Source organism: Saimiri boliviensis, chromosome 1 (genome assembly GCF_048565385.1).
Source record: "Saimiri boliviensis isolate mSaiBol1 chromosome 1, mSaiBol1.pri, whole genome shotgun sequence".
Taxonomy (NCBI): domain Eukaryota; kingdom Metazoa; phylum Chordata; class Mammalia; order Primates; family Cebidae; genus Saimiri; species Saimiri boliviensis.
In genome coordinates this window covers 142491288-142506770 of record NC_133449.1, presented here as the reverse complement: position 1 = coordinate 142506770, position 15483 = coordinate 142491288, and positions in this window count along the sequence as shown.

The following is a 15483-nucleotide window of genomic DNA, read 5'->3' as shown; positions in this document are numbered from 1 at the left end:
CTCACCAGGCATTATTCAATGAAAACAAGCCATTTACTAAACTAACTGTGTTTTGAAGTATTCACTTATAAATAACAATTCCAAATTAAAACAAAGATGAAGAGTGAAATCCACTTATAAGTAGAAAATGAACTTTCTCATTAGTTTAGAGTTCAGCCCACCTGAACTAAGTATTTGCTTCGTCCTCTTCCTGTTCTTCACTCCTTCTCATTCTTCACCTGTCTCTGGTGTTTTCTAAAACCCCACCTGACTCTGCCAGCCCATTTCATGACCTCTATTCAGACTGAAGCATCATCCCACTAATACTTTGGGATATGGTCTCTTTACATAAATGAATTTGGGAAATTTGGCTATTTGGAGATTGATTATCAAAGAATGGGCCGGGTGCAGTGGCTCATGTCTGTAATCCCTGCACTTTGGGAGGCCAACGCAGGTAGATCACTTGAGGTCAGGAGTCTGAGACCAGCCCAGCCAACATGGCGAGGCCCCATCTCCACTAAAAATACAAAATTAGCTGGGTATGATAGAGCATGCCTGTGATCCCAGCTACTTGAGAGGCTGAGGCAGGGGAATAGCTTTAATTTGGGAGGTGAAGTTTGCAGTGAGCTGAGATCCCGCCATTGCACTCTAGCCTGGGCGACAAGAGCGAAACTCCATCTCAAAAAATAAAAGAAAAGAAAAGAATAAAAATGATGGTGGCCAGGAGCAGTGGCTCACACCTGTAATCCCAGCGCTTTGGGAGGCCGAGGTGTGCAGATCACGAGGTCAAGAGAGCCAGACCATCCTGGCCAACATGGTGAAACCCTGTCTCTACTAAAAATACAAAATTAGCTGGGTGTGGTGGCACGCCTGTAATCCCAGTTACTCAGGAGGCTGAGGCAGGTGAATCATTTGAACCTGGGAGGCGGAGGTTGCAGTGAGATCGCGCCACTGCACTCCAGCCTGGTGACAGAGTGAGACCTCATCTCAAAAAAAAAAAAAAAAAAAAAAGAATGATGGTACAACCAAAGAAAGGAGAATGATGAAAGATTTGCAGTTCTCATTTTGCTCTGACTTCGAAGTTAGGAACCTCAGAGACCTGATGTCCAAATACCACCTGGAGTAAAACTCACTAAATGAAAGAAACTTAGGAAAGGGATGTGGCTCCATATTTGATTTTGATAGAATAAATATGCAATCCCATGCCCTCACTTTTATATTGGGTTAGTGCAAAAGTAATCGCCATTGAAAGTAATGGCAAAAACCGCAACTCCTTTTGTTCCAAGCCAGTAAGTAACACTTAACCAGAGGGATGAATTTTTTATGTGTGTGTACATGAAACACATCACCATGTGAGACATTTCCCCTTTAAGTTTTCTCTTTAGCTTTTCATTTGGTGATGTGCACTTAAACACACTCAACTACTTATTTACAGTTTCAACTGACTTCTGTCCCCTGACCTTTAGCCAGCATTTTAGATTTTTTTTCTTTTTTTTTGAGAGAAGGTCTCACTCTGTCACCCAGGCTGGAGTGCAGTGGTGTGGTCATTTCTCACTGCAGCCTCAAAGTCCTGGGCTCAAGGAATCCTCCTGCCTCATCCTCCCAAAATGCTGGGATGAAAGCGGCTACCATGATGGGCCTGGATATTTTTTAATGAAGACACCATCTTTTTAAAAATTATGCATCGTTTTAATTGCTATGACTCCAGTATTTCTACTTCTGCCAAAAATGGGGTAACAGTGACTGGATTTACCCTCCCACCTGAGATGATTGTAACTGGAACACAATGAACCCTGAGAAGTGGGAAACAAACACAGTGAGGGCTCTGATTGCCCCCAGCTTATTGCCTGGAGAGAGTTTCCAGGCCACACCACGGAAAAGGGACACCCAGGGACAGGCCCAGTGACTCCCTGACCTGAAGACACAGTGCTGAGAGTCCAGGAAGCCCAGGCGTCTAGAATGTTGAGAGCAGAGACTAGAGAAGAGAGAACTGCCCAGAGAGAAAATTCTAGAGCTCTCCAGAACCTGTCAAGCTTTCAGCAGAAAATGGACCAATACATGCATGGTCTGAGGAAATGCCCAAGGCTGGAGAAATAAGCACGGGGAAGGATTTAAGGGAACAGAACTTCAGGCTCACACAAGGCCAAGAACTGTGCTTTCCCACCACCTGAACTAGGAAACTTCACAATTCAGGAGGCTGTGGGCAGAGTACTCAGAAGAGTCTTGCCTCGGGTGTGGAATAATTAGGCCTAAACACAACTCTGATCCTGCCTAACGAATCTTAAAAGCAAGACCCAAAAGGATGGAGCAATTTTCAAGCAACTTAACTGTGTCCCAAAACAAACCCCAAGAATATTTATAAAAATACATAAATATCCAGCACCCAATCAAGCAAAATCCACAATGTCTGCATCCAGTAGAAAATTACAGGGCAAGGAAGGAAGAAGAAAAACAGGACCCATAATGAAGATGATGCCAATTAACTGAAACCAAGACAGAACTAAAATCAATAAGAACACCTTTCTCTTTTTTTGGAGACAGGATCTCACTCTGTTGCCCAGACTGGAGTGCAGTGGTGCAATATCAGCTCACTGCAACCTCTGCCTCCAGATACAAGCGATTCTGGTGCCTCAGCCTCCCAAGTAGCTGAGATTACAGGCGTGCACCACCACACCTGGCTAATTTTTGTATTTTTAGTAGAAACGGAGTTTCACCATGTTGCCCAGGCTGGTCTTGAACTTCTGGCCTCAGGTGATCTGCCCACCTTGGCCTCCCAGAGTGCTGGGATCACAGGTGTGAGCTACCACACCTGGCCAAGAAATCCTTTCTAGCTGGTACCAGAAACAACTGAGGGACTCAGACTTAACTCTCCTAAGAGTGCCTGCAACCAACTCATTTGCATAGCATAACATTTACTCTTTTTGCAAAAAATTAAAAAACCATCAACAGGTCAAATCTAACCTTTAGTAACATACACTATCACTACACCATACAAATAAGAAGAAAACAAACAACAACAAAAAAAAGTGGCAAAAGTTGGAAGATATGCTTCAAAATGCTGGTGACCAGCATATGGTGAGATCACTCAGAACGGCAAGTGACACCTGCTACTGTCCTCACCTGAGTCAGGCACCTGCAATGTGCTGCCAATTCAAGCAAACAAGAGCAGATTGTTCCTCCTTCTAGAGAAAGGACCTGTCTTTCTAGAGAAAGGGCTGCCAATTAAGCACAAGGAGTCTAGAGTTATGGCTGCTTAGAAATAAGCAATTTAAAAATCCTTCTCATAGTCACATTACCTTTTTAATAAACGGAATCACCGGTGACATCCTGTATCCCTTTGCTTCATGTTTCCTCCAGACGGGTGGTTTTCTAGCTCTGGTGTACATCCAAATCCCTGGGAGGGCTCATGAAAACACAGATGACTAGGTCCCAGTCCCAGAGTGTCTGCTTCAGTTGGGCTGTGTGGGGGTCCCAAGAATTTGCATATCTAACAAATTCTCAAGTGATGCTGATGCTGCCAGTCTGGCGACCATACTTTGAGAACCATGACTCTTGAGAACATAATCTCTGATCTGTTGAACCTGGACTTGCAGGAGGGACCCAAGCATCAAAATGTTTAGTAAAGCTAGATGCTTTGAGGGTTATGTTCAGGAAGTCATGAGATGCCAGGAACTCAATGGAAAAATGTACAAAACTTCCTGACTGAAAAATAAAGGTTCCAGCAGCAAGCTGATTGTTCTCATGTCTTCTGATAATGTTCTCTCCTCCACTACCACTCATATTCCCCAATCATGTTGCAAAGGATAAGTTGGGTGCTGTGTTGGAGGAGCTGAAATTTGTGGAAGACTGTGATGTTGTGCTTGGATAAGAAATATTTTGTTGCACATATAATTCTTGGTCCACAATATCCACCACTGGAAAGCTTGGTCCACAATACACACCTTTGGAAAGGTGGAGGATCTCCAAAGGATTTCATGAACAAAATAAAATCTGCCAATTTACTGTTCTTTTAAATTAACCCTACAGGATCTCTGACTACCATATTTTATCAGATCTCAGGTTCATCAAATCATTATTGTATGTAGCACCAAAAAAGAAAAGAAAAACTACAATCAAATTATGGATTACACCATCAACTGTAAGATTCATCCGGATTTCCAAAATGCTCACATATAATCTTAAGAGCAATAAAACACAATATCTAAAAACGTGCTCTGGCCTTGGTAACATGAGATCATTTTTTAATGTGCTACTAACCTTCCTTACAGCAGCGAACATACTGCTTGTTTTAATGGTTATATGGACCTATGTGAAATCAAATAGGGTAATTCCAGCAAATCTATAGGTATTTTTTAAGGCAGATCATTTTAAAACTTTACTTTGAAATAACTTCATATATATATATATATATATATATATATATATATATATTTTTTTTTTTTTTTTGAGATGGAGTTTCGCTCTTGTTACCCAGGCTGGAGTGCAATGGCATGATCTCGGCTCACTGCAACCTCCACCTCCTGGGTTCAGGCAATTCTCCTGCCTCAGCCCCCTGAGTAGCTGGGATTACAGGTACGCACCACCATGCCCAGCTAACTTTTTGTATTTTTAGTAGAGACAGAGTTTCACCCTGTTGATCAGGATGGTCTTGATCTCTTGACCTTGTGATCCACCCACCTCGGCCTCCCAAAGTGCTGGGATTACCGGTTTGAGCCACCGTGCCCGGCCGAAATAACTTCATATTTAAAGTACCAAAACTAAGGACAAATTCTATGACTTTTTTTTCTGAACCATTTTTGAGAGTACATTGTGAACTTTGCCATGTAAATACTTCAGGGTGCATTTCCTAAGAACAAAGATATCCTCTTATATAACTGTAGTGCAATTAACTAATTCAGGGATTTATTTATTTATTTATTTATTTTTTGAGACGGAGTTTTGCTCTTGTTACCCAGGCTGGAGTGCAATCGCGCGATCTCGGCTCACCGCAACCTCCGCTTCCTGGGTTCAGGCAATTCTCCTGCCTCAGCCTCCTGAGTAGCTGGGATTACAGGCACGTGCCACCATGCCCAGCTAATTTTTTTTGTACTTTTTTTAGTAGAGATGGGGTTTCACCATGTTGACCAGGATGGTCTCGATCTCTCAACCTCGTGATCCACCCGCCTCGGCCTCTCAAAGTGCTGGGATTACAGGCTTGAGCCACCACGCCTCAGGGATTTATTTTTAAGAGTCAAGGTCTCATTCAGCCACCTAGGCTAGAGTGCAAAAGCACAACCAGTAGCTCACTGTAACCTCAAACTCCTGGGCTCCAGGGATCGTCCTGCCTCAGCCTCTCAAGTAGCTGGGACTACAGGTGTGTGTTACCACACCTGTTTAACTTTTTATTTTTTATTGTTTTTATAGAGACAGGGTCTCACTTTGTTGCCCAGGCTGGTCTCGAACTCCTAGCCTCAAGCAGTTCTCCTGTCTTGGCCTCCCAAAGTGCTGAGATTACAAGCATGAGCCACTGGATCCAGCCCAGGGATTTAATATTAATACAATATCATTATCTGCTAAACAGCCTATATTCATATATTTCCAATTGTTCCAGTTCTTGACTATATAGCATTTAGTGTGAGCTGCAACCTGACCTCACTCAGTACATTTGGTGTTCATGCCCCTTTAGGTAGTTTTAACATGAGATTCCTTTAACAAAATCATTTGTTGTTGTTGTTGTCTTCTGAGACAGATTCTCACTTCATCACCCAGGCTGCTGTGCAGTGGCACAATCTCTGCTCACTTCAACCTCTGCCTCCCTGGTTTAAGCAATTCTTCTGCCTCAGCCTCCTGAGTAGCTGGGACTACAGGTGCCCACCACCACACCTGGCTAATTTTTGTATTTTTAGTAGAGATGGAGTTTTGCCATGTTGGCCAGGTTGGTCTCAAACTCCTGGCCTCAAGGGATCTGCCCGCCTTGGCCTCCCAAAGTCATGGGATTACAGGCATGAGCCACCATGCCTGGCCTAATAAAGTAGTTTAATATAAGACTCACTCTTTGTTTTTCATGATACAGACATTTTTTAAAGACAACACACAGTTTACAAAATGTTCTTGAGTTTGGGTTTGTCTGTTGCTTCCCCAAGATTACAGTCAGATTACACTGAATACGTTTTTGGCTGGAATACACTGAGGTGATATTGTGTTCTCAGTGTATCATATCATAATGTTTCCAAAACACCAGGGGTTCAGTCTAGATCCTGCTAATTACCACACAGAAAGCCAATCACAGAGACAAGTACTGTCAGGGAAGAAAGCATTAAGGAAGTGCTATAGCCAAGGAGATGGGAGATCAGTCTCAAATCCATCTCCCTGACCAACTAAAATCGGGGGTTTCTATAGCAAGAAAGAAATTTAACAATGTGCAGGAAAACAGGAAATAGGGAGATGTAAGGAAGAGAAGCTGATCAACAAAAAGCAGGCGGTGGGTTACACAGTCACGATAGGTGAGGAGTCTGATGTCTCATCGTCCAGATGCAGTGATCTGGTGACTGACAGCTACTCGATACTATCTGGGAAGGCTGATGGTTGGCTTCCTGAAAAAAGGAACTCAGATTAGATAATTATAATTTTCTCAAGTTTTAAGACCAAGAGGGATCATTTCTATAATTATTCAAAAGAAGCCATAAGCATCAGCTCTAAGGGATAACTGGGCCAGTTTCAGTATCAGGAGGCTCATAGTGTCATTATGTCCTATTGGTGATATTGCATTACTTTGGATCACTTGGTGAAGGTGGTGTGTGCCAACTTTCTTCACTCTTACCTTCCTCCCTGCATAATTTGTAGGAAGAGTTTGAGACTATGCAAATATCCCATTCCCCATCAAACTTGCACCCAAGAGTTGTAGTTATCTATTAATGATTCTGAATTATTGATTTTACTGAGTTACTGACATGACTATAAAATGTCTTCAAGAAAGGTCTCAGCAGATCCTAATTTACTCTGGTGACCAGGATTATTTTCCATATCATATCCATTGAGCTTCTTTTATTTCATGGTGTCATATTACAGTTTGGGGAATTTGTTTTAAGAAATAGAGATATAGGATACTTATTGAGAGAAACTCAGGGAAGGGTTTGATAGTACAATCCTATCCCTCCACCTCTTTTGTTTTCTAATAGAGTATAATAGTGTATTTAGACCAATAGAATATAAACAGAACTGAAGCAAATGGAAGCTATATTCAATTCTATTTTGAATTTATAAGTCATTTTTATTTTATTTTTTTTTTTTTGAGACAGGATATCAGTCTGTCACCCAGGCTGGAGTGCAGTGGTGAGATATCCTGGCTCACTACAGCCTCGACCTCCTGGGCTCAAGTGATCCTCCCAAGTAGCTGAGCCTACAGGTCCACACTACCATGCCTGGCTAATTTTTGTATTTTTGGTAGACATGAGGTCTCACTATGTTACCCAGGCTGGTCTCAAATTCCTGGACTCCAGTGATCCTCCCACCTCAGCCTCCAAAAATACTGGGATTATAGGCATGAGCCACAGCACCCAGCAGAATTTATAAGTCATTTTTAAAAGACATAATTGCAAAATATTATGTCAAGTTGTTTTTCTTGTATCCAATACTCACAAAAAGTTTTTTAAAAAAAGAAAAAGATGTGAAATATCAGAATAATATACCAAAGACAGTGCTTACATCTCTTCCCCTGAACAGTTTTTAGAAAATTCCTGTGTAGCAATGAGACAGATTTTGGCCTATGTTAAGGAAGAACATATTAGGAGAAATCGTATGGAATTGCCATTTTATAGGTCAAAAGTGAATGCCTACTGGCAATATCATACACCTGCTGGCTTCTCGAAACCTCAAGTCTTCAAGTCAGGTGATCTCTGGCCAAGGAGGATGTGACAGAGTAAAGGAATTCATGCAGCATTGTGAGGAAAGTGGACTAAGTCACCTCTAATGCCACTTCATATCCTAAGGGTTCGTGTTTCTGTGGTTTATGTTCACTTACCTTTTAGGCTGGGTCAGAAGAGGGACTGCTTCCTTGGCATAATGTATTTCCCTCTTTCACACTGTTTTGCAAATGGACTCATTCCTCTCTGTGATTGCAGAATACTTGAGGGCAGGTCATTTGGGTAGAAAGGGAGAGAGTGAGCCTGAAAGCTACACAATGTGCAGATGTGCAGGTTACAAAATGGAAAACTTAAAACTGGTGGCAGGAGCAAATCATTGTTTTGTCTATAAATATTGGCTGAGACCAAATGGCTAAGTTTTACTCTGAATGTCTTCAGTGATTGGATTTGAGCAAATGTCTCCCACTGTCATTTTAATATTTACAAGGTTGTTATTATTATAACCCTAACCCTTGCCTTCCTAACAAGTATGTTATGGGATTAGCTAATTGATCATGATGAAGTACTCTGAGTTCCCTGCAGAAAAAAATACTACATAAAAATAGAGTACCAGTACCCCGCCTAAATGTCTTATTTACATGTTGAGACTACTAACGTCCGGCTTATGAAACTGATCTCTAAATACACTTAACAATCCGTAGCTGGTAAATTCAAACACCATAAAATAAATGATTGATTTTTTTAATTTAAATTGTGCTGTTGGGACTAATTTTGCCAATTTGAAGGTTATTCCTAAATAACCAAATCCTCATTTACACTGCTAACTGGCTCTTTAGTACATTTGCAAATAGAACATATTACATTCCTATCATCTAACAACTTTCCCATTAGCTACAGTAAATACTCTGCACTTTGGTCACCCATCAGTTCCCCATAGAGTTATGGGTTATAAGTTTAATCGTTTCATTTGCATATCCAGCTGAGGTAAATTAGAAAAAGTCACCACACTCATTACACTTTATTGCATTGCAAACACAGATGTCTGTTTTTCTAGACCCGCTTAACCCTGACCGAAAGAAAAAGATTAGTGTAATACAGTGGGAAAACAGATACTGTGTGTTCACTTGGCTTCTCACATGTGAACTGCATTGAATTTCCTAGAAAATAAAAGAATTTTAGTTTTTTAATTGACAGGGTAACCTTGAAAAAAATCACAATTATCAGATATTGCTCCCTTTAGTTATGAATTATCTGTTAAAAGATCGTCAGATATAATTTTCCTGGACAAGTAAACATAAGCAAACCATCTTGATAAAGAATCATTTCACTACATTGAAAAAGAAAATGCTTCACTGGAAATGATAACACCCAGCCACCATCTAGCTTCATGTTACCGCTGGTGAATTCATCTTACAAAATTATGGGCAAAAGGGCCAAGAACTAGGTAGCCAAGGGCTCTCTGGAATTTGTGGCTTTCACTCACTGGGTACCACTGTCACCGGAAAGGGGTCCTGAGCCAGACTCCAAGAAAGCGTTCTTGGCTCTCACACAAGAAAGAATTCAGGGCGAGTCCACAGAGTAAAGTGAAAACAAGTTTATTAAGAAGGTCAAGGAAGAACTGATGGCTACTCCACAGACTGAGTAGGTCATTCCCAAAAGTAACAGGAGGAACACGCCCGCTCTAAGTACGACGCTTGTTTATGTCATAGGGAGATGTGCTGTACTACAAGGGCTTGTGATAAAGGATTAGTTTTCTTAGTTACTATATTTTGCAAGAATCAATATTATTATCTTTAAAGCAAAGTTAGAAATGCTCTTCTTCTCAAGATATTGGGATATCAGGACATTCCTGAGTCTGGGTCTGTTTAGTAAACATTATCAATCTGTTCCCTGAACAGTAAACCTCTAGAGGGTAGGAAAATCTAACTTCTGGGAATGCAGCCCAGCAAGTCCCAGCCTCATTTTGGAGTCGCTCTGGTTTGTATGCAGCTGACACTGTATCTGTCTCCCTCACTGTACTCTGATAACTGAATGAAAGGCCCTCTTCTACCACCCTGGTATTGTTCCAGGAAAGTTCCTTATGCACACCTGTGCAAGCACATGGCACAAAGGGAAAGACTTTCTGTGTATGCACAAGTGATGAATCTTTAATTAGTGTCCATTATCCCATTGCCTCATCTTCATACATAATGGAGAATAGCCATTTCTATATGTAAATTATGGGAGTTTTTGTTGTTCTTTTTACATTGACAGATACAACTATATATTTTATCACGCACGACGTGATGTTTTCAAGTATACATACACTGTGGAATGACTAAATCTAGTTAACAATCGTATGACCTCACGTAGCTAGCTAGTGTTTTCATGGTGAGAACACTTAACATCCACACTTTTTAGCATTTTCCAAGAATTCAATGCATTGCCATTAATAACTACAGCCACCATGATGTGCAATAGATCTTTTAAACCTATTTCTTCTAACTAAAATTTTGTATTATTTGACCAGCATCTCCCCAGCTCCTCTCCCAACCACCTCGGCCCCTGTTAACCACCATTCTACATTCTACTTCCATGAGACCAACTTTTTTAGATTGCACATATGAGTAATATCATGCATTTCTGTCTTCTGTGCTTTGCTTATTTTATATAGCATAATTTCCTCCAGGTTCAACCACGTTGTTGCAAATGACAAGATTTTCTTCTTTACTATGGCTGAATAGTATTCCATTGTACATATGCCACATTGTCTTTATCCATTAACCCATTGATGGACACTTAGGTTGATTCCATGTCTTAGCTATTGTGAATAACGCCCCAGTAAACATGGGAGTGCAAATATCTCTTCGATGTACTGATTTTATTTCACTTGGATATATAGGGCCAATGGTGGGATTGCTGGATCACACGATAGTTCTATTTTTAACTTTTGGAGGCACCTCCATATTGTTTTTTAAAAGGGCTGTACTAATCTACATTCCTGTCAAAAGTGTGCAAACGTTCCCTTTTCTCCACATCTTCACCAACACCTACTTTTTGTCTTTTTGATAACAGCCATTATAACAGGTGTACGGTGATATCCCATTGTGGTTTTCATTTGCATTTTCCTGATTACTGATACTGAACTTTTTTTTTTTAAACAGAGTCTCACTCTTTCACCCAGTTGGAGTGCAATGGCACAATCTCAGCTCACTACAACCTCCGCCTCTCGGTTTCAAGCAATTCTCCTGCCTCAGCCTCCTAAGCAGCTGGGATTACAGGCACCTGCCATCATGGCCAGCTAATTTTTGTATTTTTAGTAGAGACAGGGTTTCATCATATTGGCCAGGCTCGTCTCGAACTCCTGACTTTGTGATCTCTCCACCTTGGCCTCCCAAAGTGCTGGGATTACAGGCATAAGCCACTGTGCCCAACTGATACTGAATATTTCTTAGACACCTGTTGACCATTTGGATGTCTTCTTTTGAGAAATGTCTATTCAAGTCCTGTGCCCATTTTTAATCGAATTACTCATTTTCTTGCTATTTGGTTGTTTGAGTTTCTTACATATTTTGAGTATTATTTCTTTTGTTAGGCAGAAGCTTTGTAGTTTGATGTAATACCACTTACTATTTTTTCTTTTGTTGCCTGTGGTTTAGGGATCATATTCAGAAAGTCATTGCTCAGACTTTTCTTCTTATAGTTTTATAGTTTTGAGCCTTACCTTTAAGGCTTTAATCCATCTTTGTTGATTTTTGTATATTGCATGAGAGAAAGGGTCTAACTTCATTTTCCTGCATGTAGATATCTTGTTTTCCCAACACTGCATATTGAAGAGACTGTCCTTTGCCCATTGTTTGTCCTTGGCTCCTTTGTCAAAACTCAATTGGTTGCAAACATGGATTTACTCCTGCATCCTCTATTCTATTTTGTTGGTCTATGTGTCTGTTTTATGCTAGTACCATCACCATTTTAGTTACTATAACTTTGTAGTATATTTAAAATTAGGGGCCAGGTGCAGTGGCTCACACCCGTAGTCCCAGCACTTTGGAAAGCTGAGGTGGGTGGATCACCTGAAGTCAGGAGTTCAAGATCAGCCTGACCAACCTGGTGAAACCGTGTCTTTACTAAAAATACAAAAATTAGCTGGGCATGGTGGTGGGTGCCTGTAATCCCAGCTACTCAGGAGGCTGAAGCAGGAGAATCACTTGAACCCAGGAGGCAGAGGTTGCAGTGAGTCGAGATTGCACCACTGCACTCCGGTCTGGGTGACAAAGTGAGACTGCATCTCAAAAAACAAACAAACACAAAAAATAGGTATTGTGATACTTCCAGCTGTATTCTCTTTGCTCAAAATTGCTTTGGCCATTTGGAGTCTTTTGTGGTTCTATATCAATTTCAGGATTGTTTTTCTATTTCTGTAAAGAATGTCATTGGTATTTTGATAGGAATTGTGTTAAACATGTATATTACTTTGGGCAGTATGGACCTTTTAATAATATTAAGTCTTCCAATTCATGAACGTGGGATATATTTCCGTTTCTTTGTGTTTTCCTCAATTTCTTTCATCAGTGTTCTATACTTTTTATCGTAGAGATTTTTCACCTCCCTAATTTATTTTTATGTATTTAATTTTTTTAGCTTTTGTAAATGGAATTATTTCGATTGCTTTTTACAGATAGTTCAGTGCTAGCGTATAGAAATGCTACTGATTTTTGTATGTTGATTTTGTATCCTGCAACTATACTGGAGTGCCATTATCAATCTTGACATTTGTTTGGTGGGTACTGTAGGGTTTCTATATACAGGACTGTATCATCGGCAAACAGGACAATTAAGTTCTTCCTTTCCAATCTGGATGCTTTTTCTTTCTTTCTCTTGCCTAATTGCTTTGACTAGGACCTCTGGTACTATACTGAATAGAAGTGGTAAGAATGGACATTCTCATCTTAGACAAAAAGCTTTCAACTTTTCTCCACTGAGTACGATGTTAGCTGTGAATTTGTCACATATGGACTTTATTTTGTTGAGGTATATTTCTGTAAATCGTTAATAGCTATAATCAAAAATTCAATGTAAAATTAAACTTGAAGAAGTGTCTTTAAACCAAACATGAAAATCAGCAAAAGCAATATGTAGATGATATATGTATACATTGTACATATATAAGGTGAAATAAGTCCTTTTAGGGATCATCTGAAACTTAATCAAAGCATACAAGCAAATAAACTATTTTCAAGTGCAACTAGGAAGGACATGGAAAACACTTGGCTTCATGTTCAAGTTAGAACTGCATAAAAAGGTACGCAAGGTACCTTTACGAGGTATACACATGCCCAAAGACATGCGCCTTCAAGATAAACATGAATAAAGAGAATTGTAAAATGAAAAAACAGAAGGAAGAGATTACAAGTAAAGTATGCCAAAGAAAATTTAGATTCAAAAATCAACTTAGGTAACATATGAGAAGTTTATGTCCCAGAAAAAAACTTCTATCAATGACAAAGAGAAGACCTCAACAGAATATACAAAATTGTGTTTTATCTTTACAGCCGAGCATCTTTACAGGAAAGCTAATGAAGTTTAATCTTCTAGGCCCCTCAATTGCACAGCCCTTTCTAAAGCCCTACAGGAGTCCTAGAAATCTGTTTTGTAAAATTTTCAAAACCAAGATATCGTTAACCATCATGAGTTAAGATGCTGTCTCTCTTCATTCTGACTTCTCTGTCATCCTTTCCTTTGTGTCAAATGGCATTGCAGCAACGGCAGGTATTTTTGTTTGGTAAAGGGGAAGTTGAGTTGGGAATACACTGATCTGGAGATGATGGAGGATACTGATGGGTTTTGCCATCCTTCCAAGTGCCGTTAAAATACTGCTCACCTTCCCAGAGGAATGCCTGGGAAGACCCCTTACCTCCCACTTTGCCTATTCATCCAGCTACCTGACACGAAGGAATAGGGTCAGGAGCAATAATATCATGATCTGCCAAAGTTTGAAAAGTATCAAGCCAGAAACCAGTCTGTAAAAAATTCTTCCCATCATCAGATATATACAATTGCAAGCAGAGGATTTAGTGCTCATCAAGGCATAGTCAAAATAGATGCTCTCTCCTGTCAGAAATGCTACAATGCATACAATTTGAAACAAGCCATACATTTATTTTGTCTTTTTAAAATAGGAACATTTAAATATGCCATTTTTACTACAGTATTGAAAGAAGTCTTGTAAGCTTTTAATAAAATAAAAGATAGATTGTAGACTTCTGACTTGGATATACATAGTTTCCTCTTTTGGACTCTTTAAAGTTATTAAAGAACTGGAAGTTCAGATTAAAAAATAATGAAATATGTAACAAAAGAGATAAAAATGAGAGCTGAAACCAGTAGATACTATTCTGATGTCAAAAAAAGAATTGTATCAAAAATGTTCAAATCATGCCAAAAGCAGTAATTCATTCAAAGAGGAGATAAATGTTGACGTGTAATAATAAACACACTCTTCAACTGTGTGATCATTAAGTTAACAAAGAAGAGGAACTCAAGCATACTGAGAAAAGCTTCAATGTCTTCCTGATTTGACAGGAAGTTCTGACATCAATAAAGATAACATGAAACTTACAACATACAAGGACATTGACAATGAGGAGTGTTGTCAATTCAAAGACCAACACTAATCACTGCCTGAGAAAATCTGAAGTGCCTTGAAATGTCAAAACCTATATAAAAAAAAAAAATTGATAATTTCCCCAAATCTGAATCCTAAACAATTTTAAAACTTCACATGACATTTCCAATAACAAATTAGGATGTTAAAATAAACTTTCTTTTTTTTTTTGAGACAGAGTCTCACACTTGTTTAATAAAGTATGCCTGCAGGCCAGGCACAGTGGCTCACGTCTGTAATCCCAACACTTTGGGAGGCCAAGGCGGGTGGATCACTTGAGGTCAGGAGGTCGAGACCAGCCTGGCTACAATGGTGAAACCCCGTCTCTACTAAACATACAAAAATTAGCCAGGTGTGATGGTGTGGGCTTGTAATCCCAGCTACTTGGCGGGGGTGAGGCAAGAGAATTGCTTGAACCCTGGAACCAGAGGTTGCAGTGAGCCAAGATTGTGCCACTGTACTCCAGCCTGGGCGACACAGCAAGGATCCATCTCGAAAAAAAAGAAAAAAGAATTATTACTGCAAAAAAAAAAAAGAAAGAAAAAAAAGAATATACAGGAGAGTCAAGCTATGCAGCTTCGTTTCCCTAGTTCTGTATTTCTCTTCAGGCTAATGAAAATATGGAATTTGCACCAGTCTACCCTTCAGTGTTTCTGAAAACATTATTAGGCCCACCATTGTTTACCAGGCCTATGAAATTTCCTAATTTGGCACTCACATTTGCTGTGTTATACCTCCTTCCTTTTGTCTTCCAGAACTTCCTCTCTGGTTTCCTATGATAGAACTTAGAGGATACCAACATGTTCTAATAGAAAATTCATTCTGAATTCTTCTGTGAATGTAATTTATTTGGGAAATTTTAAAGAAAGAGTTAGAACATAAACTTTATTTTGGGCCAGCTGGTTATCATGTGGCCTGCCTTGAAGCTTTTTAATCCCTGTGAATGAGGCAGTCTTTATCCTCAGAGCAGCAAAAGACTCTCAAACATGAAACAATGGACACTTATGAGTCCCTTGTTGA